Source organism: Aquarana catesbeiana, linkage group LG03 (assembly GCF_042186555.1).
Source record: "Aquarana catesbeiana isolate 2022-GZ linkage group LG03, ASM4218655v1, whole genome shotgun sequence".
NCBI lineage: Eukaryota > Metazoa > Chordata > Amphibia > Anura > Ranidae > Aquarana > Aquarana catesbeiana.
This window is the reverse complement of record NC_133326.1, coordinates 332351789-332379439: the sequence shown is the minus strand read 5'-3', so window position 1 is coordinate 332379439 and position 27651 is coordinate 332351789. Positions and strand designations below refer to the sequence as shown.

The following is a 27651-nucleotide window of genomic DNA, read 5'->3' as shown; positions in this document are numbered from 1 at the left end:
AAGTCCTCCACCACAAACACATCTGCCCCTTACCAGATCACTAGATCTCCCGTCACAGAGATCATGCGGGCAAGTGGCTGTGTCCCCCAGCCACTGGGTCTCTGTTGGGAGTATTTCACAGGTCACCGCTCAGAGGTTCCACAGAATGATGCATAACCACTCAGATCCCAAAGATAAAAAGAGAAAACTCCATAGCGTAACACAGTAACTTTTATTAAAAAGGAGAATAAGAAATGCACTTACAATATGTGAAGTTCAAATCGCATGTAAACCAATATGTGCCGGCCGGCTAGCAGTTGCTGCCCGTAGCTTCCAGGAACAGCGTTGTATGGTGGTGACGTCAGCACGCCGCTCCTCCCTACGCCGTTTCGACAAATCTGTCGTCTTCCTGGGGTACGGGCGGCGTGCTGACACTCCACCTAAATAGATCAACTCAATCATGCAGAACGCCCCCCTCTGAGATCAAGGTGTCCGAGGATGTCCTCGCCATCTTTGAATTGGGCAAAGAGAACTCCCATTCCCAAACAGTAAATAATATCTCCGCTGGATTGACTTGTTAAGAGGTGATTCTCTAACAAGCTGATTGCATAAATATTCCACCACCAGCACGAGGAACAGACACTCCCTGTATTAGGAACTGATATTAATGGGAGAAAAACCCTAATTTGAATGTAATGAGTCCGAACGTACTGTTAGTGGAAATAACGAGGACGTAACAATACAAAAAGATAAAAACAATTAAAATCAATATAAGTAGCCTGATATAGACCTGAGGTCATATAAAAATGGATCAAAAACAATCAGACCCATGAATTAAGCCAAAGCACTAGATTTCATGGAGGCAAGAAGGATCATGCAAGCAGGGGGATCCCACCACCCCTGCTCATGATTCACGGTGGGTTTCCAACTGCCTGGATATACAATGCTACATGTAAATTAATAATAAGCAATCATACATTAAAAACTAAAATCAAAACAGAATAAAATTTATATATTAAAAAATAAATGTAAAGGGGTAGTAATTATTCTCCCCAGATCAAAAAACATAAAGGGGACATAACCCCTTATAAATGTAAAGGGGTAGTAATTATTCTCCCCAGATCACGGAACATAAGGGGGACATGACACTCCCAAAATTTTCCCCATAAATAGATGTTACTATGATAATAGAATTATCACATATGCGACCAGGGACAACTCAAAAATGTGACAGGATGTCAGGGGTTGTATATCCCAAAAAAGAAAAAAACTAAGTCTACTTCTGTGTTGTATATGAAGGCTCAGTGACCTATTAGGATAAATGGCGTCCCAAAGGTTACCAAGGGTGGTATATCTACAAGAAAAAAAGGAACCTAAGTTTACCCACATGTTACATATAGAGTCTTGGTCACCTATTGTGATAAATACCGTCCCTAATTGATTATAATTAGAAATTACAGTCAAGGTGATATTAACTTAGTGTATTATGTTCTAAACACACAGAACGGTCTAGGAATCAACCCCAGGCTGCAAAGAAAAGGGGTTAGCCCTGAAAGAAATGCACCCCCAACCAGACACCCTGATCTCAGAATAAGGCCCTTAACAAAAATATTAACCATTATCAATGAAGGCATTTACATCAGTGTCGATGTTTAAACCATGAGGGGTGTAACACCGGACTCTATGGATCCAGACCATCTCCAACCTGGACAGTTCTCTGACCAAAGATCCACCCCTCCAGTGAGCACTATATCTGTCTATCCCTAAAAAAAGAGTGTTCACAGGGTTCCGATTGTGATGTAACGCATAGTGTTTGGATACTGAATGGTATTGGTAGCTGTTTTTGATGTTTGTGATGTGTTCACCTAGACGGACTTGCATGGGGCGTTTAGTTCGACCTATGTATTGCAACCCACAAGGGCATTGCAATAAATACACCACACCTTTCGTGCTGCATGTAATAAAGGGTTCTATTTTATGAACCCTGGATGTGTTAAAGGATATAAAAGACTCGGTTTTCCTCTGCTTGCTTATATTGAGTGAGCAAATCTGACACCTACGGCACTGATGGTAACCAGATAAATTCTGGAAAAAAGACACTTTTTGGGTGGGTGGGTCCACTACATTAGGAGCAATTCTGTCCCGTAACGAGGGGATCCCCCTAAAGATAATTTTTGGTTTATTAGGCAAAATAATTTTGATGACTTTATCATTTTCCAAGAGGTGCCAATGTTTCCGTAAGATTTTAGTAATCAGGTAGTGTTGTGTGGAGAAACCAGTGATGAAAGGTAAAGGGGGTACCCCCGAATCCCCCTTGGGGGTCTCGCTCAGTAAGGAGGCTCTATCAATTGTTTCCACTTCTTTCATTGTTTCAACCAAAAGATTCCTGTCGTATCCCTTTTCCTCCAACCTACTTGAAATGATGTCAGCCTGGATCCTATAATCCCTAATGTCTGTACAATTACGCCTCATTCTAATGAATTGGCTTTTGGGGATGGACTTCAGCCACGGATCATGATGGCAGCTACCGATGGGAATGAAAGAGTTCCGATCTGTTTTCTTAAAGAAAGACATACTTTTAAAGATACCTCCTTCTTTGGATATGGTTAGATCAAGGAAGTTGATCTTCTCATAACTACTTTCATGAACAAACTTAATCCCCCTATTATTATTATTAATTGAGGAAAAGAAATCGTCCACTGGGGGATAGAGCCTTCCCATAGGAGGAGAATGTCATCTATGTACCTGGCCCAAAACTTAAGATAAGGGCTTCGGTCCTTATAGATGACGTCCTCCTCCCACTTGGCCATAAATAAGTTGGCCAAGCTGAGGGCATACTTTGCCCCCATGGCTACGCCACATTGTTGGCGATAAAATTGATGACTAAACCAAAAATAATTGTGGCCAGCTGCGTATTCTAGTAGTTCAACAATGTATGCCTGTTGTTGTTCGTGTAAGGACGAAGATTTATTCATATAATATTCAACTGCGGCAATTCCCAGATGGTGAGGGATGATGGTGTACAGAGATGTGACATCGGCTGCCACCAATAATGTCTGATCACTAGGGCTTAATTCCGACAACAGATTAATTATGTGTCGTGTGTCTTTTACATATGAAGGCATTTTATGTACCAGTGGCTGGAGGAAGTGGTCAATGTACTTGCCCACCCGGGAAGTGATGGAATCAATCCCACTGACAATGGGACGGGGGCAAGTCAAGCTCTTATGAATCTTCGGTAAACAATACAAAATGGGAACTCTCGGTGCTTTGGGGATAAGGAAAAGTTTTTCCTTTTCATTGAGGATACCCATCCGAAAGCCTATCTCTACTAAAGGTCTTAGAGTCTTCTTATAGTCACGAGTGGGGTTACCTGGTAATTGGACATAAGTGTCCTGATCCCCTAAAATGTTCTCCATCTCTGAGAGGTATGCGTCTCTATCCAGAATAACAATACCCCCGCCCTTGTCCGCTGGGCGGATGACTATATTTTTTTTATTGCACAGTGAGTCCAACCCTTCTTCAAGGGTCTTATCCATACGAGGGTTGGGATTTTTTAGAAGTTCCAAATCACGTATAAGAACGTCCCTTAACACTCTTAATGAGGGAGCCAGGGTTCCAGGGGGGTTGAATGTTGAAGCATTTGACAACCCAGAATGTTGGATGTATTGTTGTTCAGTTGTGGTATGTATCGTTCGATTAATCGCAAAATGTCGTTTGATGTTGATTTTGCGGACAAACCTATGTATGTCCATAATTATCTGTCAGCTGTGGCAGCTGCAGGGCACTAATGAAGAAAACTGCTGGGCCTGCATCCTTCTTCTGGGAAAATTGGTGAGCCAATCACACAAGCAGGAAATTATGTTTCTGGGGAGTAGTCAGTACACATTCTGCATACAGAACAACTCCATGTAGCCATATTGCTTTGCATTTATAGAAAATTACAGCGGCTGCAGATTGAAAAGGAAATGTAATTTTTAATAACATTCAATTACAATATGACTTGTGTCGCAATTGTACACGCTATATTATTTTTTCTTTATTTGCTATTTTTGTTTCCCCACAGAAATGGAGTTACCCTTTAAAGCGGGGTTCCACTCAAGTTTTCAACTTAATCTTACCCCCTTCAGTTAATTGCATAGATGTTCAAATGCCATACGAAAAAAATTTTTATCGCTGTAATTACCTTTATATTGTACTTTGTTGTGGCACTTCCTGTCTCTCCTCCCATGGGAGTAGGCGTGTTTATTGCCTTTCCCCGGCGCCGCACTGTCTCCTGGGAGCTTAGTGTCAGGCTTCCCAAGATTCAGTGCGGAAACAATGATCATGTGTGTGAACAAGCTGTGAATGAACAGCATTCACCGCATCCAGGAAATCAATGCTTGTGGGCTTCACATGCCCACAAGCAAGATGGAAACAGCCAGCATCACATTTTTAAAGTTATTCTTCAGTACGAAAACAGACAGAGGCGGAAATATTACACCCAAACTGTGAGTATTATTTTGGGATTAGCAAAGTGTCTCAATGACCTAAAAAAAAAAAAAAAAAGATTGGTCGCCGGACTCCCACTTTAATAATAAAAATACATCTTTTTACAAGCCCCTACTTTTGCAACCATTAGCTTGTTTTGATGTTTCAAATAGGAATAATGTATTCCATATGTGATTTGCTACTGGTGATGAAGCATATAGCCACGAGGTATAACACACGTCCTTAGCAGTCAATGGGTTTAACCACATCCACTGCACAATGCAATGTGCCCATGTGCGCTGTGCTCTATGTGAAGAGTACATACAGCTTTCCTCTCTAAAGTGTGGACAAGGGTGCCCCAGGTTTTCCACAATCATAACAACTTAGGTTAAAGGGATTTGAAACCCTTGAGGTTTTTCACCTTGATGCATTGTATGCATCAAGGTGAAAAACCTCCTGTGATGCAGCTCCCCCCAGAGCTCCCCTTTTACTTACCTGAACCCAGTCTTTCCAGCAGCGGGGATGAGCACACCAGGTGTCTTAGGTCCTGACTGGATAGATTGATAGCAGCACAGCCATTTGCTCCCACTGCTGTCAATCAAATCCAATGACGCAGGAGCCGGGGAGCGGGGCAAAGTCCTGCTGTCTGTGTGAATGGACACAGCAGCAGGACACGGGAGCGCCCCCGCACAAGTGCCCCGAGAGAGTGCGGCTCTCCAACGGGGCACCCGAGAAGTGGAGGAGTCAGGAGCGCCACTGAGGGGCCCCAGAAGAGGAGGATTGGGGCCACTCTGTGCAAAACCAACTGCACAGAGGAGGTTAGTATGACATGTTTGTTATTATTTTTTTTTTTTTTTAAACTTTTACCTGTCCTTTAACATCATGCCATAACCTGAGATTCCTCTTGAGTCCCTGAATATCACACAAACGAAAAACAAAAGCTTTGTGTGAATCATCATTTTGGATCACATTACATCACTGGATAACCTTACAAATTTCCACAAACTATGCCAATCTCAAGGCCAGTTGGATTGTTTTGCTCATCATTATAAAAAAAAAACAAAAACAAAACTTTTTTACTGCCTACATTATTTTCTCCAGAGAAAATTAATCCATTCTGATTATCAAACAAAAAAAAAAAAAAAACTCCGGTAAAATAAAATGTACATAACACCTATTTTTTTACCCTGAATGTACTGTTTCTCATACTTTCTCCTGTCCTCCAACACTCTTCCAATATCAACTATGTTTTTCTTAGTTGCATGCCTGGCATCCATTTTACAGAACAGTTTACAAAATGTTATTTCAATGAAATAACTGAGCCAATATGATGCAGTCCCTAAAAGATATATTGACTAAAAATAAGCTTGTGGTTAGAAGACAGAAAAAACTTGGCGCATAGCTATACAGATTCCTTGGAGAGGATTAAGTGATCAAAAAACAATGCTTCAATACAAGTTCTCATGTTCAAGACCCAGCTTCAAGATTTTCCTAAATTATCTATTTAATAATTGTTGCATAACTCTGTAATATTATTTACTACATTGAGCAAGCACATTACGTTGAGCAGTAATAAAGAAAATGTTTTGTAGACATGAGATACCTTCACAAATGATCACATTTTATAGTTTTTTATATACTCCTTATATCTACATAGCCAACATAGGTCTTGGCCCAGGGGCAGCGCTCAGCCACCTACGGGTCACGCTGCAGATTGTCATCAACGCATGATGTTAATAATAAAAGGTTCCAGACCCCAACCCTGCCTGTCTATACATAACAGCTGGGTTCTCATTTTTGTTTACAAACTTTTTATTAGGTACAAAATAATAGTACAAAACGTGATATCATATATCAAGAGAAATACAGTATGTAGGTTTTACCAGTATGGAAAATTATGTTGACATATACAGTGAATGATATAAGTACACAGCTAGGATTGTCCAACATACAATCAAGTTATTAAAATAGATAGACAATTTTTATTCCTGCGTGACTATTAATTGAAAATATTGTTTATTCAACGTTTAAAATTCTTGATGCCCCTGCAAAGTTGGTGCATTTGTATTGGTGGAATATTGTTCTATGTATTTACATTTCACCCCAGGGGTGGAAAGATCATTTATGCAGAGTGTGCAGCTGGGACTTAGGGGTCTGTTTATACTTTGTCATGTAGCTTTAAGCTGGTCATACACCATACAATTTTCTTATTCAGTTTTCTGTAGATTTACCCTCATCTATGTAGTGTAGTGTAGTGCATCTATGTAGTAAATTGAAAGTGTTTAGGTTTGACCCCACATCATATGGTTTTGGTAAATCTAAAGGAAAGTTGCACAAGAAAATTATATAATATATGGCCAGCCTTAGTCACTTCTCGGCAGGTGAAAAGAGGCAGGCATTCTTCATGATGCTCTAACCATGCTCCTGGCTTGTAATATCCAAGTGGCGTCAGGCAGTACTTCTTTACCTCTATACTGACTGGCACTAATTTGGTGCAGAATGCTCCTACCATTTTCCTTTGACACCGTTTGGACTGAAAGAAAAGTGGTTCTTGTTTACCACAATTTTATATTATGCTATGAAAGATAGCATATCACATAGGGTACTGTTCACCTGCTTCATTCTATTTATGTTCTTGTCTATTTATCTATACACAGTGAATAAGTGTTGGTAGTTGAGCATTGATTGCATAGGGGGTCCAAAAGTTCTTCCCACACAGGACCCTTTGGTAACTATATCCGTGTTTTACTGTTTCTGTACCCATTCTGTGTCTATGCACCTAAAACTGAACTGTGAACAGTGGGGTGACATCTTGCCTTAGTCTTCTAGTCATCAGGTGTAGGTGCTAAGCCTAAACAGTAAACTGGTATAGAAGAGTACATGACCAGATCTATGGGGGTGCTGGGATGGGCTGCACCCCTCCTCCTCCCTAGGCACCCCCACCCACGTGGTCTCTGAGCTCCTTCTTTCATCGCTGCACAAAGCCTGGACACAAGCAGCAGAGCTCATCCTCCCCAAACAACACATAGCTGAGTTCACATTCTCTTACACAGCCACGATCTGCACAATGTGTAGCTGGCTACTGTGTTGCAGTTCTGATCTGTGAAATTCCCAGTTTGGAACAGCAGTGCAGCTAGCTACAGAATGTGCAGATAGTGGCTGTGTGTAAGGGAATGCGATCTCAGCTATGTGTGGGGTGGAGGAGCTCTGCTGCTTGTGTCCAGGCTGTGTTCAGTGCAGGTATGGAATGGGATAAGGAAATCTACCAAGTACCCTGCCAGCTGTGACCTCTGTCCTCTTTCCTGCCAGTGGTGACCCCTGTATTCTGCCCTGCCTGTGGAGACCCCTGTCCTCTGCTCTGCCAACAGTGAGCCCTGTCATCTGCTCTGCCAGTGGTGACCCCTGTCATCTGGCCTGCCAGAAGTGAACCTTGTTCTCTGTCCTGCCAGCAGTAACCCCTGTCCTCCACCCTGCACACCCCTGCCCTACTGACCCCCTGTACACTGCCCTACTATTTCCTGTACACTCCCCTCATGACCTCCCATCCTTTGCCCTGCTTATACCCTGTACACTACCCTGCTGACCCACTGTACACTGCCCTGCTGACATCCTGTACACTGCCTTGCTGCCCCTGTCCTCTGCCCTGCTGACCCACTGTGCACTGCCCTGCTGACCCACTGTGCACTGCCCTGCTGACCCTTGTACACTACCATGCTGACCTCCCATCTTCAGTCCCCTGACATTTTTTACTGCACACCCACATCAGACAGGCTAGATCCCACCTTGGGACAGAACAACACAAGACACTTGGCAGGAAATTATTATCTGGTCCTTCATATACAGAGATAAAGTTATTTGACGTTGAATTTTTAGCTTTCTGTGTAACAGGCTTAGAATTGCACAAGGAATAGCAACAGACTGCCAAACAACATTGTTTTAAAGACATATAATATGTGAGATCCAGGTTGCTAAGTACATAGTAGCTCAACCTGTTCAGTAATTGGGTCTTTACTGCATTACAATATGACACCCATAGGTCATTGTCAAGGGCAGCAGTAATTGAGGACAGTGACAAAGCACAAAATGTAAAAAGTTAAATACTCTATTACTAATCTCAGTGCTTACAAATTAGAAAAATCCAGGTCAAACCTTGGTTCATTCAGGCTGGCTGAACCTTTATGTACATCTTAAGGATACAATCCAATTTGGCGCAATTCCTGTAGAAACTAGACAAAAAATGCAGGAGACAAGAGAGTGTTCATTACATTTGCTCAAGCAATAGAGTAGTCCTAGCATACTAGTAGTTTGAACTATATACCAATGGCTTTGAACGAAGCAGTGCAGGATGAAACATTCCTGGTTTTCCATTGTTGCCTGCATCATGCATGCCCTGGTTTGTATCCAGGGCTGTTTTTAATATTGATTGGACCCTGGGCAAACATTTTCTTGGGGCCCCCGCCATGCAATTTCGCCTCCCCTCAACATTACACAGGACTCCCTCCCCCATACTACCCAAATCACTACATAGGACCCCCATTCCCCATACTACCCCCATAATTACAGGACCCCCCTCCCACATCATTACACAGGACCCCCTCCCCCATACTACGCCCATCACTACACAGACCCCCTCCCCCATACTACCCCCCATTATTACACAGAATCCCTTCCCCATAATACCCCCATCATTAACCCCCCTCCATACTACATTGCCACTCATTAACCATCAGCGCGCTTCTGTTTCTGCAGAAAGGAGGGGTATTGCTGAGGGTGAGAAGCAGGGAGGGGGGTTATTGAGGGTGGAGAGGCAGGGAGAAGGGTTAATGGGGGTGGAGAGGCAGTAAGAGGGGTTATTGTTGGTGGTGGAGAGGCAGGAATTCAGGTTATTGTTGGGGAGGGTGGAGAAGCGGGGAGGGGGTTATTATTGAGGGTGGAGAAGTTGGGACGGGGGTTAATATTGAGGGTGGAGAAGTGGAGAGGGGGGTTATTATTGAGGGTGGAGAAGCGGGGAGGGGGGTTAATTTTTATTATTAGGGGTGCAATGGATCGTCACCGATCCGTGATCCGTACGGTCAAACACCGCGGATCGGCACACCCGCGATCCGCGGTCTCGGCCATAGGAAAGGCCGCGGCTTCGGCCTAGCTCCGGAGCGGCGGCCATCTTGGTACACCCGGCGGCGGTTGCTGTCTCATCAGGAAGTGACGTTTTGTCGCCGCCATCTTGCTACAGGGGGCAAGCGGACATCTTGTTACACCCACCGGAGTTTTAGATTTAACAGCTATTTTCAACACAAAACGGGGCTTATATGCATAAATACAGTATTTGTAGTTCAGACGGACTGTTTAGATGTTAAATTTTAAAAGCAGCAGCAAACCTGCTGACCTTACATGGTTGCTAATGTGACAGAACACCTCTGATTTTCACATTTAATGTTAAAGGGGAGGGGGGTTATTTCTGAGGGTGGAGAAGCGGGGAGGGGGGTTATTGTTGAGGGTGGAGAGGCACGGAAGGGGGTTATTGTTGAGGGTGGAGAGGCACAGAGGGGGTAATTGTTAAAGGTGGAGAAGCGAGGAGGGGGGTTATTGCTGAGGGTGGAGAAGCGGGGAGGGGGTTATTTTTGAGGGTGGAGAGGCACAGAAGGGGGTTATTGTTGAGGGTGGAGAGGCGCAGAGGGGGGTTATTGTTGAGGGTGGAGAGGCGGGGAGGGGGGTTATTGTTGAGGTTGGAGAAGCGGGGAGGTGGGTTATTGTTGAGGGTGGAGAAGCGGGGAGGGGGGTTATTATTGAGGGTGGAGAAGCAGGGAGGGGGTTATTGTTGAGCTCACAGCTGTCAATCACTGCCCTGCACTACAACACCCAGCAGCCCTGCCCTCCCCCCTCCAAGGAGTACTTCAGCAGCAGCCAATCACTGCCCTGCACTACAACACACAGCAGCCCTACACTCCCCCAAGAAGTTCTGCAGCAGCTGAGACTCCCTGAAAAGTTATCAGAGGTGATGGGAGCAGGACAGCACACATTGTCTCCGAGGGAGACAATGTACTCGCTGTGCAGAGCAATGTAGCCCGGCAGCCCACAGAGGAGGGATGGGAAGGGAGTAATGCAGCATGTCGCCGTGGAAGAGACTCAGTCCACTCAGACTGAGATAAGGGGAAGGAGCGGGCCAGTAGAAGAGACACTGCGGGGACGTGACTTCACTTAACCTGTGCCGAGCTGGATGGAAAGGAGGAAAAAATGAATGTACTTGACTTATCAGTGTTGGGGGCCTTCCAACAATGAATGCGCCCTGGGCAGATGCCCCATTTGCCTTGCATTAAAGACGGCCCTTTTTGTATCAGATGAAAAAGATAATTTTGAAAATATCTTTTATTTCTAAAACTCACTTTATTGCCTGTACTAGTGAAGCTTTGGGATATACAAGGAAGAAAAAAAAGAGCAAATCTTTTATCTTTTTTATCCTTGCGTAAAAAAATGGATCTCTGCCTCTCCAATTCTCCTCTCTAAGGTCTCATGCACACTGGACGTTTGGCCATCTCTCCTAGATGCCTCCTGGCAGCGGTGTTTTGCCATAAAAAATGCTTGACGCTTGCAAACGCTTGAGTGCTTGGGCGTTAATTAATTTAATTGGTCATAATATTTTAATATGTCCTTTGAAATCAATTGATGCTCAAGCGTTAAACGTGCCTAGGTTTAACGTGTGTTTTTTTCTGTCAAAATGCTGCTGCTCTTGAAAGTGCTGGCAGTGGGGTTCTGCCTCTAAACACCTCTCCCTCTAAATTCCTCTACATGCCTAGGTACGCATGGACATATACAGTGCCTTGAAAAAGTATTCACACCCCTTGAAATTTTCCACATTTTGTCATTTTACAACCAAAAACATAAATGTATTTTATTGGGCCTTTATGTGATAGACCAACACAAAGTGGCACATAATTGTGAAGTGGAAGGAAAAATGATAAATTGTTTTCAAATTTTGTTTACAATTAAATATGTGAAAAGTGTGGTGTGCATTTGTATTCAGCCCCCCTAAGTCAATACTTTGTAGAACCACCTTTCACTGCAGTTACAGCTGCAAGTATTTTTGGGGGTGTCTCTACCAGCTTTGCACATCTAGAGAGTGAAATTTTTGCCTATTCTTATTTGCAAAATTTTTCAAGCTGATTGGATGAAGAGTGTCTGTGAACAGCATTTTTCAAGTGTTGCCACAGATTTTCAACTGGATTTAGGTCTAGACTTTGACCGGGCCATTTTAACACATGAATATGCTTTAAACCATTCCATTGTAGCTCTGGCTGTATGTTTAGGGTCGTTGTCCTGCTGGAAGGTGAACCTCACCCCAGTCTCAAGTATTTCACAGACTCTTAACAGATTTTCTACTAAGATTGCCCAGTATTTGGCTCCATCCATCTTCCCATCAACTCTGACCAGCTTCCCTGTCCCTGCTGAAGAAAAGCATCCACACAACATGATGCTGCCACCACCACGTTTGACGGTGGGGATGGTGTGTTCAGGGTGATGTGCAGTGTTAAGCCTCGTACACATGATCGGATTTTCCGACAGGAATTGTGTGATGACAGGCTGTTGGCGGAAAATACAACTGTTTGTACGCTCCATCGGACAATTGTTGTCAAATTTCCCGTGGACAATTGTTGGAGGACAGGCTTTAAAATTTTCCGCGGACAAATGTCTGTTATCGGATTTTCCGAGCGTGTGTACACCAGTCCATCGGACAAAAGTCCAAAGTACAAATGCACGCATGCTCGGAAGCAAGGACGTGCCAGAAGCGGTCGGTCTTGTAACCTATCGCTCGTAATGCAAAATTAATATTCGTGATGCGGCAAATTATGAAATCTCGAAATGCAGTACACATTCTCTTCTTCCATAGAAAATGGTTAGGTAAACAGGCTATATAAATTCTATACCCCGTTGGGGCAGGACAGTTAAAGAGATGTCTATCTGCACAAATTTAGCTTATGTTTGAGCAAATTTCTGTTTGTGCTCTAACTGTTCATTAAATGTTATATATACTAAAGTAATATGAAAAGATTTGGGAAATGACTGTGCTTAACCAATCATATGTGAAGCTGCTACCATTAAAACAAAGTCAAAGAGATATGTGAAAACACATTGTAGTGCTGAAAAACCATCAAAGAAACAGCAATATACGGTGCGTTGAAGATGTATAAACATAAAATAATAATGTATCAGAAAAAATGGTGAAGTATGCAAAAAAATGAATAGTAATAAATTCCAGTGACTGAAAACCAGTGAAAACGTAAAATCACCACTATAATGAGCTTGTTAGAGCAAATGTCCACAAATGTGAAGGACTTAGGATCCACTCTTGGATGACACTTAAATAGTGGAATAAAACATGACTGGCCGTTAGGACACTAGAGATAGTGAATCTTCCACCAAAAAAATGAGATGTATACTCTTACCGGACAGAGTGGACTCACATGCCAGTGGGTCAATCGAGCTTGTATCGGCCAAAGCCTGGGACTCCAATGCTGCACGGGACTTGATAGAACTGGAACCCAGTTGGGGATTGATCCAGAAGTGGATAGTGGGTAAAAAGATGCTCTCACCCAGACCAGCATGAAGATAATTAAAAACAAAAAGGCTCCATATGGTGCAGGTCAAAAGGGGGCTTTATTGTAATAAAGTACATACATCAATTCACAGTTGTGTGAATTATTGGGCTTGCATTTACTGTTCCTCACATTGCTTTTACCCTTGTGATCACATTTTTGTACACATCTGTGAACTGATGTATGTACTTTTTTACAATAAATCTCCCTTTTGACCTGCGCCATATGGAGCCTTTTTGTTTTTCATCATCTTCATGCTGGTCCGGGTGAGAGCATCTTTTTACCCACTATCCACTTCTGGATTGATCCCCAACTAGGTTCCAGTTCCATCAAGTCCCGTGCAGCATTGGACTCTCAGGTTTTGGCCAATACAAGCTCGTTTAACCCACTGCCGCTGGCATGTGAGTCCACTCCGTCCGGTAAGAGTATACATCTCATTTTCTTGGTGGAAGATACACAATCTCTGGTGTCCTAACGGGCAGTCACATTTTATTCCACTATCTAAGTGTCATCTCAAGAGTGGATCCTAAGTCCTTCACATCTGTGGACATTTGCTCTAACGAGCTCACTAAAATAATATCACAATCAAAAAGCTTGGAGGGGTATGCTACTTATGATGTTCCAATATAGTGTGGCTGTGCTGTGGTTCCTGTGCTGCATCAGCATTATAACAGTAAATTTGTGCTTTTACAAATAAGTGTGTACTTTTTTTTTTTTTTTTACACTTTGGATGTTAACTATTATTGGAAAATGCTACAGCCATAATATACAAATTGAAATTAAGTTGCATAATTGCAGTATGACACACACATTCTGACAATGTATTTCAACTAATAGCACTGGAGTCATGAAGTTTCTGAAACAATCACATTTCTGGTGCTGTGATGTCGAATGACTCATCCACTTCTAACAAGGACTCATGTAAGAGGCTTCAGTCGATAGACACGATTGTCTGATATCTGCAGGTAATGGTGCGAATAAGCCTTTGGTGCTATGTTATGACATATATTACTAGGAGAGAAATAAAGGGCTGCAGATTGCTATCAATAACTTGTTCATATTCAACAGTCTACATTAGCCAGCAAGTCAGGATTAAAGGTAATTTAAATGTATAATACAATTAGGGTTAAGTAGATAAATGTAGCACTGTGATCTCTATTATAGGAAAGCTATATTGAGTCTTTTTATATCATTTTATATCATTTTAATTGCCACTGCCTTCCCATAGTCTTTAGTTTGTTTTAGTTCTTCAATGTTTTTTTTGCAACGTGGCAGGCTTATACTCATTCATTTTCTTCCACCACTGCTCACCTCTGCACCCCATATACCCATCTTCTAGTACTACTTATCTCTCCCCCCCACTACTCACCAGAAGTGTTAAGGCTCAAAGCCCTCTGGCCCCTCTTCCCACAGACAGACAGACAGACAACTACAAAGTGAAAAGCCCCCTGCAGGGGCTGTTGTGCTGGATGTTTGTAAGTGTAGGAGGGAAGGTTCTTACACTTACAAACAAAACTTTGCAGGGAAGGAGCAGCAAAGCCCAACCCCATCCCACTGGCTTTATTACAATCAGAGGTTTCTAGCACATCTGGCCTAGGGATGGTCTGGAGCATACATTATTTCACTTCCCATGTTGCAAGACCTTACATTTTTGGTGGTTCCTGGACTGGTCCCATGGCTAGCCCTGTGCCATGCATAGCTGCTGCATACACTTCCTAGATATAGGCTTTACTTCTCTCACCTCCAAGAGGCCTAAGACATTTTCCAAAGTAATGTCACTTTTTCTTATGTACTTGCATCCATAGTCGGTAAAGAGGCAGTGACTTTTATAAAACTTTACTGAACAGTATTTAAAACAACCCAAACTACTTGGCTGCATTGTGTAAAATACAGTCCCAAATAACTGGTATTCATTAATCCAAATAACATGGCAAACCATCCAGCGACTTATCTTAAATGAGGTAGAAAGGTCCCACCAACTCTACTCAAGAGAGGATGCTCACAGAGAGGATTCCCACAAAAGTTCACAGGCCTTACACCTCGTGATCTATTTCCCCCCTCAAAAGGAAAGTTCTCCCACACCATACCTTCTTCATGACTGCTCTCGGTAAACACAAATCCTGGTACAGCTTTTCTTTCAGATGCTATAGAGAAAGGACAATGTGCCCTGGGAGGAAGAAACTATGCAATAAAGGGAAACACCTCTTACACATGTTAGTCCAGGCTTTGCCCAAGGGTATTATGGTGGACAGGTAGGTAGGAGGGTTGCCACAGCAGTCAATAGACATCCTGTCACAAACATGGTTCAAGAAAAAAGCTGCTTTTTAACGAACGGACTTGCCTACACACGATCACACCAAAGTCCGATGGATTTGTACCTGATGACGTACACCGGACTAAAATAAGGTAGTTGATAGCCAGTAGCCAATAGCTGCCATAGCGTTGGTTTTTGTCCTTCGGACTAGCATACAGACGAGCGGATTTCTGGATCCGGCGGAGTTACAGCGTAAAGATTTGAAGTATGTTCCAAATCTAAAGTCCATCAGATTTGCGACTGAAAAAGTCCGCTGAAGGTCCGGTGAAGCCCACACACGATCGGATTGTCCGCCGGATTTGGTCCGTCGGACAAGTCCGGTTGAAAAGTCCGACCGTGTGTACGCTGCATAAGACTGTGTTTACCATCAATTATAGACTATCAAAATAAGTTTGAGCATTCTTTTTTTTTCTACTGCACATTCCATATATATAATAGTTCCACCAAAACAGGGCACAGATATCATGGTACCCAATTTCTGGGAACAGTCCAAGGCATTAAAGGACTGTCCCTGGAAAATGTTGTCCCAAGTGATCAATTGGCAACAAGTAGCTGTTCATTGTATGGAAGTCTGCAACAGTGGGCTGATCTGTGCCATACAATTTTGAACACAGTCAAAAAACTTAAAAGGCACTAAGGCTGGCCATACATTATACAATCTTCTTGTACACATTTTCTTTAGATTTACCAAACCCATATAATGCAAGAACATACCTAAATACTTTCAATTGGTATGCAATCAGGCAGACAATTGTACTACATAGTTGAAGGTAAATCTAAAGGAAATTGAATAGGAAAATGGTATAATGTATGGCCAGCTCCAGATTTACATGATTTTGTCTTTATTGTCTTCTGTGTGTGTGTTCTTGCAGAGAATTGCATTTTTCTGCACAAGTGTAAAACTGCCCTTACTCCAAGTTATCGTGATTTGATTACTTGTGGTCAGCCATTGCAACCAACATCATCTCCAAAATGCAAAAAAAAAAAATGACATCAACTCAAGGAAATAGTTCTGGACTGAACGGAGGTTTGTGTTTCAGTCCTGATCACAATAAATGAATAGATAATTCTTCTAAGTATAAAAAAGTAATTGCTAGCAAAATGTAAGATGTGTGCCATGATATGACTACAGTAGACTATAACTCTTTATTCCACTAATCACTAGCTTAGGTGCACATTTTCAGCAGTAAAAGATCTTTGGAAATGACTTTATAAAAGTGCATGATGCATTGTGCCCTTGCGTGATGTGTAAAATGCCATGTGGCACTGCAGGTGTTAACTGTAGTAAAGCCCATTGTGTTGGTTGGCTTGAAAACGCCATGTGACAGCGAAGAACCTGCCTGTGCTGTCTGCCAGCTGTATGCATAGAAATCTGCAAGAAGAATGCAGAAGAGAGCCAGCTGGAAACCTTAGGAAGAGCTCACTGACAGGTAAGGATGATCCAGCCACCTGTCACCACAACCTACCCAGTGTAAATGCTAAAAGAAACTGCTATAGCATGAACAACACAAGTCATATATAGACAGGGAATAGACTTCTTTGTTTGGGTGTTTGCTGACTTGTGGATTTATTTTCATTTATTGTCACCAAATTGAAGACTCAAAGACATTCCATAGTGAAGGCCATAGCTAATGCATGTAGACAAGGCGAGCTGCATTCATTTAGATGGATACGGTCTAACATCTTTGTGACCAGAATGAGATATGTATCACTTGTGATGATTTTTTCTGCACAGCTCTGGCTGGGTCTGTGAAAGACTTTCCATCCCAGTAAATTAACAAGCAAGCATGTCATCTCAATTTATAACAAGCAGCCCCTCTATTAGTGCAACTGCTGACTCCCCTGCTGTTACTTGCTTTTGCTGGAAGATTAAGAAGAATGCATTAATTAGTATTCTGTAAGCTTCCATCTAGTTCTGGTTTTGGAATGGGATTGTATTCTTTTCTGTATCCGCAATGTCAGTTATAGAGTATTACAGAAATTGTGTGTTTTATGCCTGCAATTTTTATATTCACTGAAGCCCATGCTGTGGATTTCTTCTATAGATAAAGTTTTTTTTTTTTTTTTAACCGTATGTTATACTTTAAAAAAAAAGAATTGTTTTATGATTAAATTCCAGTCTGAACATAAATTGTTCTATAGTTTGTTTAATGGCAGAGATATCTGCATCTGCATTGCATTGCAGGCCGATTAAGAAATGATTTGATCTTCTAAAGTAGACAGCCAGAATAATGTGCTCTGGGTGTGCTTCCCCTGCTTAAAGCTCTTTGGGTTTCAGAAAGGAGGTGTGCTGTGTCTGTGCCAATCACTTACTACTGTTGAGGAGGCTGGTGTGGCCATGCCCATCTCTTGTTTGAATTCCTGCACTTGTGTGCAATTGTTAACCAATTACCTACTAGACACTTTCACCCCCTTCCTTGTCCAGACCAATTTTCAGCTTTCAGCGCTGTCACAACTCCTGCTGTGGCTGCAACATGTAGAACCCTGGCCACTGCAGCTAAAGGGGTGTGGTTGGGGCAGGGGTGATAAAAACACTTCTTAACTATGGGGTTTTACCACCCCCCAAACTGAAAATGTAAATGAATCCTTATTGTTCTGACCCCCCTATAAGGATTCTTTCACACTGATGTGCTGCAGTTAACCTGTACCCCGGGTGCAGCGCAATGCATTTGTGACTTTCCTGGGTTAGCTATGCTTTACCATAGACTTCTATTATATCCTGAAGATGTGGTGCACTTTCTGAAAGTGCACCCAAACTCCAAAGTTTGGGTGCGCTTTCAGAAAGTGCACCAAACCCGCAGAATATAATAGAAGTCTATGGCTAAGTGCAGCAAACCTGCAGGAAAGCTGCAGATGCACTGCACTACACCTGCGGTACAGGTAAACTGCAGCACATCAGTGTGAAAGCAGCCTTATACCATTATGCCCAGTGTATTGCTTCCCAATGACCTGAAGATCTCTTCTTTTAGGCCTCATGCACACTGATTTATTGTAAAACGCTGTTTCTCCTGACAGGAGAAAATCAGCATTAAAAACTCACTTAAGCTGCGTTTTTTTCAAACAAGTTTAGCAGCGTTGGGCATTTATTTTTTTGATTGGCCATAATTTGTATTTATTCTGGCTATTGAAATAAATAAAAGCTGAAGTGCTAAACGTGCCTAGCATTTATGCGCGTTTAGGTGTATTTAGCAGCGTTTAGTAGCGTCAAGCGTTTTTTCTGCCAAAACCCTTCTGCTCCTGGACACACTGGCAGTGTTTTTTTTTTTTCCTGCCTCTAAACTCTCTTGCCACTAAATGCTGTGAAAGCCTATGTGTGCATGGACACATAGGTTAACATAAAAAATGCAAAAAAAGGAAGAAAACAGCATTTCCTAAAATATATTGTAATGTCATCCAGTTAGAGTCCTCCTTTAAACATAATAATAGGTGAAACAATTGTGACCTAAAGGCATTGTTAATAAAGATAGATACACCTGCAACTCTTACTCAATTATCTCCAACAGTGGTGGCCCGGGCAGTGTGGGCACACGGGCGCCGCCTCCCAACCATGCGCCCGGCCCCTTTCAGGACCCGAAAGCATGGTTTCCTATGGCGGGGGTGGGAGGGGGTGATACGTTTTGAAGCACCTGATTATAGCCAGGGGTTGTAATAGGCTTCAAAAATTAGAGCCAGAGATTGTAATAGGCTTCAAAATAGGGTGGGCTCAGGGCGCAGAGAGTCGCGCGCGGGGGGGGGGGGCTGCCATTAACGCACGGAGGGTGGGGGTTGGGTGCTGCCAAAGCTGCACACAAGGGGGCTGGGTGCTGCCAGAGCTGCGAGTGGGGGGGTCGTGGGCACAGTGGCTGCATATGATGGGCACAGGTGGCTGCATTTGATGGCCACAAGTGGCTGCATATGATGGGCACAAGTGTCTGCATTTGACGGGCACAAGCGGCTGCATATGACATGCACAAGTGGCTGCATTTGATGGGCACAAGTGGCTGCATATGATGGGCACAAGTAGCTGCATTTGATGGGCACAAGGGGCTAGATATGATGGACACAAGTGGATACATTTGACAGGCACAAGTGGCTGCATTTGACGAGCACAAGTGGCTGCATATGATGGGCACAAGTGGCTGCATATGATGGGCACAAGTGGCTGCATATGATGGGCACAAGTGGCTGCATATGATGGACACAATGGCTGGGTATGATGGGCACAGTGGCTGCACTTGATGGGCACAATAGCTGCAATTGATGGGCACAGTAGCTGCATTTGATGGGCACAATGGCTGCATTTGATAGGCACAGTGAGGCTGCAACTGATGGGGGGTTCAGTATTTTTCAGTTTGTTTGCGCCCCCCAAAAAATTTGAGCACCAGCCGCCACTGGCCCTAAGGCTAAGGTAGAACCATCGACTGCAGATACTGAGAGGGGCTTTGCCAAGGGAATGCCCAATTCAATGGCCAAGGACTGCCCCATGAAGTTCCTGGCTGCCCCAGAGTCCACATATGCAGCTACTTGTTATGAGTTCAGGACCCAATCAATGGAGATAGGTAAGAAAGATCGAGGGAAAGTGATGGAATTCAGGTTCTGGTCTAGATCACCTCCCTCCATGGGACGTAGACCTGAGAGTTTTCCTGGGCAGACAGGATTTTAATATGTGACCATCAGCTCCACAAAAAAGGCAAAGGGCTGAGTTTGAGGTGATGCGATCGCTCTTGTGGCATGAGGCATGTCTAATTGCATGGGTTCTTCAGATGCCGGCATAATTGTAAAGGTTCAGAAGCTTTCTGGAAATCAGGGGCTATACGATCCATTGGTTGTCCTTAATACAATCTGCTAAACCCTACCAAAAGGTAAGTAAGGGCCTCATTGTTCCATGCTTGTTCTGAGACCAAGGTGCGAAACTGAACTGTGCACTGGCCAACAGTCATGCGTCCTTGACGAAACCGAAGAAGTGCTTCAGCAGCAGATGAGGCTCTGCCAGGCACACCAGCTTGCTGGAAGGTGGGAAGACAGGAAATTTAAGGATCTTGACACGACCACAGTGGCGAGGTCCAAGCCAGAGCCTCACCAGAAAGAAGCGATATCATGTACGCCACCTTGAAACGATCAGTAGGGAAATGGTGGCTCACTAGCTCGAAGTGAATCGAGCACTGATTGATGATGCCCCGACAAACTTTAGGATCACCAGAAAAGCGAGGAGGCGGAAGCAGTTGGAGTTTTAAAGGACTGCCCTACACTGGAGGGACTGCGGGACTAGCAGGAACCGAAACAGGAGCCAAAACAGAGGATGAGGAAGTGGCCACAACCTGCAGCTGATCCAAATGGGAGGAAAGTTCCTGCAGACACTGCATAATCCATTCTTGATAGGCCTGCTGGATATCAACTCTCTGCGCCAAACACTGAAGTTGTTCCAGAAGAGGCTGTGGTGTCTCAGAGGAGCTCATGGCCTGAGCAAACTGTCAAGAGTCTGTAATAGTGAGCCCTTTGTAAACCGCCAACTCGGGGGTTCCCCAGGGCACGGAGTCTAAGTCCCAGCCTGCTTCTTCACCCTGATGGTGGGTATGGACTTGCAGCAAGCTGGAACCAGGTCGCGGTCCCCAGGTATGCCCAGTTGAGGATGCGGAGACCCAAACACATGTCAATGAACACTGCTCTAAGCATCCCATAATTACACCTTTCCCGCTGACAAGAACAGGTGCTGGCTCTGCACCTAACATCAAAGTCAGAAGAAAGAAGCTGGATGGCCGCACTCCAGTGCAACACCTTTATTGAAATCCAATGTGATCCATACAGTTACAGCATAACAGAGATACAGGAACCAAACAGCTAACGTGTTTCACACCACCTATGGGTGCTTAATCATAGAAGGACATAGCATGTGCAGTGTACAAGCAGCAGGAGACAACCGGAAATCCAGTAGACATGCTGAGGTCAGGGCAGGTAGCAAACAAGCATAGATGGTAAACAAGCGGTCAGTACATGGGTAGTCTGATACAGGATACACAAGAGACAAGCGAATGGGAGCTCAGAGAACTGTGAAGTTGCTCAGTCAAGAAGCATTGCACTGAGCATGTGTATATATAGGGAAGCAAACAAGGGGGTGATGCAGTGTCACGTACCTGGTCGGAGGCCAAAGTGCTGAGAGAACTTCCCTTGCGGCTAAGTGCAGAGCGCCCCTGAAGGTGGTAATTGGGAGTGCTATGCTCAGAGAAGCAGGGGTTGTCAGCTGCGACAGGCTGATGGGATGTCCGCTGGATGGTTGCTGACAAGTAGGATGCACTGCTGGGCAGGAGTCCCTCAGGAGTACCAGGTGAGACTTGGCAGCTGGTAGAGCCAGGAGCAGGGTCAGAAGCCAGGCCAGAAGTCATGCACAAAAGGTTATCCAGGTGAAAGGCAGCAAGCAGGGTCAGGAATCAGCCGGGTCATACACTGGTAATCAGGAAGAAGCGGAGTCAGAAGAGCAAGCCAGGGGTCAAACATTGATCAGAAAGCAGAAGCGAAGTCATAGGAACAAGCCAGGGGTCAAAGCTAGGAATGCAGACAAGACAGGTCAAGGCAAGCCAGGTCGGTAACAGGAAATCCAATAATATCAGGAACAGAAACACAGGAACTCACAGGGAAAGCTGAAGAACATCCAGCAACTAATGGCTCATGCTGCTGGCTTTACATAGGCCACTGGGTACCAGAATCTGTCACGCATTGCGTGCACATGAATTCTCCCGGCCGTTCTTGCTCTTCCACACATGCGCATTTGCATCAGCGAATATCTAAGTGCCATTGGAGAATCCCTATGTGCCAATGGAGAATTCATATGTGCCAATGGAGAATTCCTATGTGCCAATCTTCTACAAACCGTTCTGGCACCCAGGAAGGAATAGATGGGAAAGGATATAAACCCACAGTGGAGCAGGCGATGCCAAAAGGTGAACAGAGAAGCCAAACGCCACATGTGAAATGGAGTCACAGATCTGCAGGCTAAACTGTAACAACGCAGAGTCTGCTCCAGCATTAACACAACAGGGACTGTGTCACTGATGCATGCGTTGTCACGGCTCACCATCCTTGTGGCCTTCTCAGATAGTGACAGTACAGTGCATGCATCCTTTATCAGCAGCCATTGGTGTGGGGAAAAAAAGCAGAGCAAGCCTGAGCCTGTCGTTGTGCCACACTCACACAGGTACTCATTGGCGGCCCTCTGCTGCATGTGCAGCCACTGCAGCACTGCCAAAATTCGAGTTCAACCTGGTGGGCATGCCACAAATCATGAGATTTATGGGCAGGTGGATTTCCCGCTGAATTTCAGCCAACCGAGCACTGGCTGTGACCGCTTGAAATGGCTACAGACTCTTCTGGCCTGCTTCAGCAGATCTTCCAACCCTGGGTACCTATTTAAAGAACACTGCACTACCAAACTGAGGACATATGCCAGGCATGGCACATGTGTCAACTTTCCTGTCTAAGGGCGGACAGGAGGTTTGTGCCATTATCGCAAACCACCATTCATGGCACCAGCTGGCATGGCATGAACCACCTCTGAGCCTGCCCCTGCAGAGCTGCAAGAATCTCTGCTCCGGTGTGGCTCCTGTGCCCTAGACAGACCAGCTGAAACACGGCACCTTTCCGTCTGACTTATTGAATAGCCCCTTGAATGCTCAGGGGATACTTGTAGTTCATGGGACTTTTCAGAAGAGGAGGGCATGAAGGAGGAGGAGGGGGTAGAGTTGACAAATCCTGCATCATCACCACTAGCTGTATGGAGAGATGGCAGCACAACAAGCTGCAGCACTGAGCCCTGTCCTGCATCCTTCCGAGTTGAAAGCAGAGTTACCCAGTGTGCTGCGAACTAAATATATATAGTAACGTGGACCTTGAGGCTGACTGCCTTGCCCAGCGATGCCACAACATTGCCTTCCATGTGATGGTAGAGAGCTGGAATAGCCTTACGTGAAAAGAAATAGCGACTGGGAACCTGCCATTGTGGTACAGCACATTCTGCAAATTTACGGAAGGGGGCAGAATCCACTAGACAGAAAGGCAGGAGTTGTAAAGCCAGCAGCTTTGACAAGCTTGAATTTAGACGCTGGGCATGTGGGTGGCAGTGACTGTAATGGCTGGTGTTTTTGCCACGCTTGATGTGCTTGAGGCAAAGTTTGCAAATTGCAACAGTGTGATTGGCTGCACATGTACTAAAAAAGGTCCAAACAGCTGAACTGTGGGACGTAGGCTGGGAGATAACAGCTCCACAATCTGGTGCAATAGGGTGGCTGCTCTCTACTTTTCCATGATGGCTGCCACTTTGGGGTTCTGCCTCACCCTCACTTTCCTCCTTTGCTCTATCCGACACCTAAGTCGCGTCAGTGACCTCATCATCACCCCCCATCCTCATTATCACTTGAGACAACTTGGCAATACACTGTGGCTGGGGGAATATGACTGCCAATTTGTTGTTTAGCAGTGTTCTCCCATCTCTGTAGGCTCATGTTCCTACCTTCCTCAACCTGAGAACCAAGATCTGAATCAAGTAATGGCTGTGCATCGTCAAGGAGCAAGTTGCTGATGCTGTGTTTAAATAACTCAGCGGACTCCTCCATGCCTGATGTTGGGGCTATAGCAGGAGTAGCTGTGGGCAAGGAGGCAGAATAAGCCACTCTGGCAGCTGCAGTGAACTGCGCACTAATCTCTGCTTGGGGGACAGAGGATGATAAGGATGATGGTGGTTTAGTAAGCCTGTCCACCACCTCTTCTGCATGTTGTGGCTGGATTGCACGGGCAACATCACTAAAGAGGAAATGATGCCCTGCCTGAGGACAGGCTACGTCCACCTTTGTCTGTGGACACATACACTGCAGGCCCCCTCACAGTGCCATGGGATTGTCTGCCTCTCCTTGCTGACCTCCCAGACACGCTGGGCGGGGCGTGGGTGGGGGGCACCATTTAACATAATGTAATAAAGATGTGGAAATGTGTACGTAGATGCACTTTAATCAATGGAAAATGGTGTTTGGGGCACTTTAACTTGGGTACTCAATACACAGACACACTCCTGACACACTTCAATATACTGCAGTAAAACTGTACTGACGCACTGCAAAATGCTGTGGCAATTGTGCAGTAACGCACTGAAATATACTGCATTAAACGTACAGTAACGCACTGATATATACTGCGTTAAATGTGCAGTAACGCACTGAAATATACTGTGTTAAATGTGCAGTAATGCACTGATATATACTGCGTTAAACGTGCAGTAATGCACAAATATATACTGTGTTAAATGTACATTAACACATGGATATATACTGCGTTAAACGTGCAGTAATGCATGGACATATACTGCGTTAAACATCCAGTAACGCACGGATATATACTGCGTTAAACGTCCAGTAACGCACGGATATATACTGCACTAAATGTACAGTAATCCACTGATATATACTGCATTCAATGTACAGAAACTGACTGATATACTGTATACTGCGTCAAATGTGCAGTAACGTGCAGATATTTTTTCTGTGTTAAACGTGCAGTAACGCACGGACATATACTGCGTTAAACGTACAGTAACTCACTGATATATACTGGGTTAAATGTTTAGCTATGCATGGATATATACTGGGTTAAATGTGCAGTAATGCACGGATATATACTGCTTTAAATGTGCAGTATTGCACTGATTTATACTGCGTTAAATGTACAAAAACGCACTGATATATACTGCATTCAATGTGCAGTAATGTACGGATATATACAGCGTTAAATGTGCAGTAATGCACTGATACTGTACATACTGAGTTATACTAAGTTATACTGAGATGTATACTGTGTTAAACGTACAGTAACGCACGGATATATACTGCATTAAACGTGCAGTAACGCACAGATGTATACTGCAGGAAAACCAGTATAAAGGAAACCTGTCCTGAAAAATTTAACTAATACTAAAGTAAAAATGAATACACTCACACTGAACTATCACTAGATTCACATTAAACTGATATTCTACACTGACATAGAAGCACAATAGCACACTATAGCACACTAACTTGCCAGCAGCACTGAACAGAGCCCTGTTCTATCTCTCTCCATGCCAATATCACACAGCAAATGGCCACTATGGGAAGAATATTTTTATAGCGTGGGTCGGGACTAAGAGCAATGAGCCATGATTGGATAGAGTCATCATTACTTTCTCCAATCACGACAGTGCTCTATGCCTTAATTGGGCAAAGCTTTCATTTCTTCAATCAGGGCTTCCAATGAAATGTGCAGTGGCGCAGTGCTGTTGTGGTCATTTGGCGGGCTGAACATACACTCTGCAGAGCTCAGTGAGGGCCGATTGGAGGAAAGGGACACACCCCCCTTCATACAGCACATAGGAACACACAGGTTGCCTTTTTTTCTCGGTGCCAGGTAAACTTGTCAGGAGTGACTCATGCAGATAGCAAAATGAGGCAGCAGAAAAAAATTGACATTGCTATGGATTGAGATAGCACACACTATGGAGGGATATGTTCTGTTCATATTTCATGTCAGAGATTTATGATGACTTTAAAGTGCATTATTTCAGAGACCATATCCACAAAAACTAAGTGGCTGGACAGTATGTAAGCAGCTTGGTTAGCCCACAATATAAAAGGGAGAGATGAGGCAGGTTTTACCTTGAAATGGAAAATAGAATGTATGTATTATTGCAGAGATGATAGCCACAAATATTGTTCAGTGGCTGTACAGCATGTAAGAAACTTGGTTATGTTATGTTGCAATATAGGAGGGAGAGATGAGGCAACTTTTATCCTGCAATAAACCTAAAGTGTGTTATTTTAAGCTCACTCCACACACTGTACAATCTGGTTGTGCAATCTGTTTTAGATCTACCAACAAGTGTGCAGTGCAAAAGCCTGCCTGATTGGATATAAATAGGTCAGAATATTACTTAGCTTTGGGAAATCTAAAGTTGATTGTAGAGAGATTTTATGATCAGATTGTAACGTGTATTGCGAATCTAATAGACATTAGCCACAATTTCTTTTTCTTTTTTAGTGCTGCAGCACTGGAAAAGGCTGCAAACGTCAATGCCCAGTGCAGGACTTACCTTGCAGCAGATATCAGAATATTGGTAGCTGAGGTGCAGCTGCAGAAACATTGTGTGGCACCTTTATATTGCCAGTGCATTGGAATAGGATGCAAGCTTTAGGGCCCAATGCAAGATTTACCCTGCAGAAAATATAAATTTGGCAGCTGAGGTGCAGTTGCGGAAAACGTGGAACGTTTACGGTGTCGAAGCATTGGAATGCGCCGTCTCTCAAAGACTTCAACCAATACAAATCTGCCCTCCAAACCTACAATTCGTGCCTCCTCACTGCCAAGCAGACCCATTTTATCACTCTCATTAACACTTCTTATCCAGCCCCCATCAACTCTTTACTTTTTTTACCCCTACTTCGTCCTTCACTGCCCCCACCCACTAACTCACTGCCTAGGCGATCGCCAATCACTTCAAACATAAGATTAATTCAATTTGTGATGAAATCTCCACTCTACAGGTATCTCCCCCACTTAACATCATATGTCAACAGGTACAATCAACACTCCCCTTATTCAACCCTGCTACTATATACAAAGTTGCTAAACTCATTTCTAATGCCCACCTAACCACTTGCCCCCTGGACCCTGCTCCCTCTTAAATACTACGGTCACCCTCTGACTCTATCCTACACTCTCTAACCCACATCTTCAATCTCTCCCTCTCTTCTGGCATCTTCGAAAACTCTCTAAAACATGCACTGGTCACCCCCATACTTAAAAAGTCATCCTTGGACCCTACCAATCCTAACAATCTACGCCCTATCTCCTTGCTCCCCTTTTTCTGGTCTACAACCAACTGAGTGACCACCTCATTAAGAATAACCTTCTCGATCCCTTCAGTCCTGGATTTCGTCCTCAACACTCCACTGAAACTGCTCTTTTAAAAATCACAAATGACTTACTAACAGCAAAAAGCAATGGACACTATTCTGTACTCCTACTTCTGGACCTTTCGGCTGCCTATGTTATGGTTGACCACCCCCTTCTCCTGAAAAAACTTTACTCCGTGACTGTGTTCTTCCCTGGCTCTCACCCTACCTATCCCACCGCACCTTCAGTGCCACTTGCAATTCTACTTCCTCCACCCTTCTTCCTTTCTTTGGGGTCCCCCAAGGTTCTGTTCTTGGACCTCTCCTATTTTCAATCTTCATGGCTTTCAATATAATTTCTACGCTGACGACACCCCAATATATCTCTCCACCCCTCAGGTCACTCCATCAGTCT

General features: G+C 44.0%; 1 long non-coding RNA gene across 1 annotated transcript in view; it reads left to right on the top strand.

Moving 5' to 3' along the window:
* The first annotated feature begins 16626 nt into the window (after positions 1-16626).
* Positions 16627-27651, top strand: part of LOC141132273 (uncharacterized) — a 51307-nt gene continuing 40282 nt past the window's right edge. Inside the window, exon 1 of the long non-coding RNA XR_012242875.1 lies at positions 16627-16781. This is a non-coding gene — a long non-coding RNA (uncharacterized lncRNA). The remainder of the gene's footprint in view (positions 16782-27651) is intronic.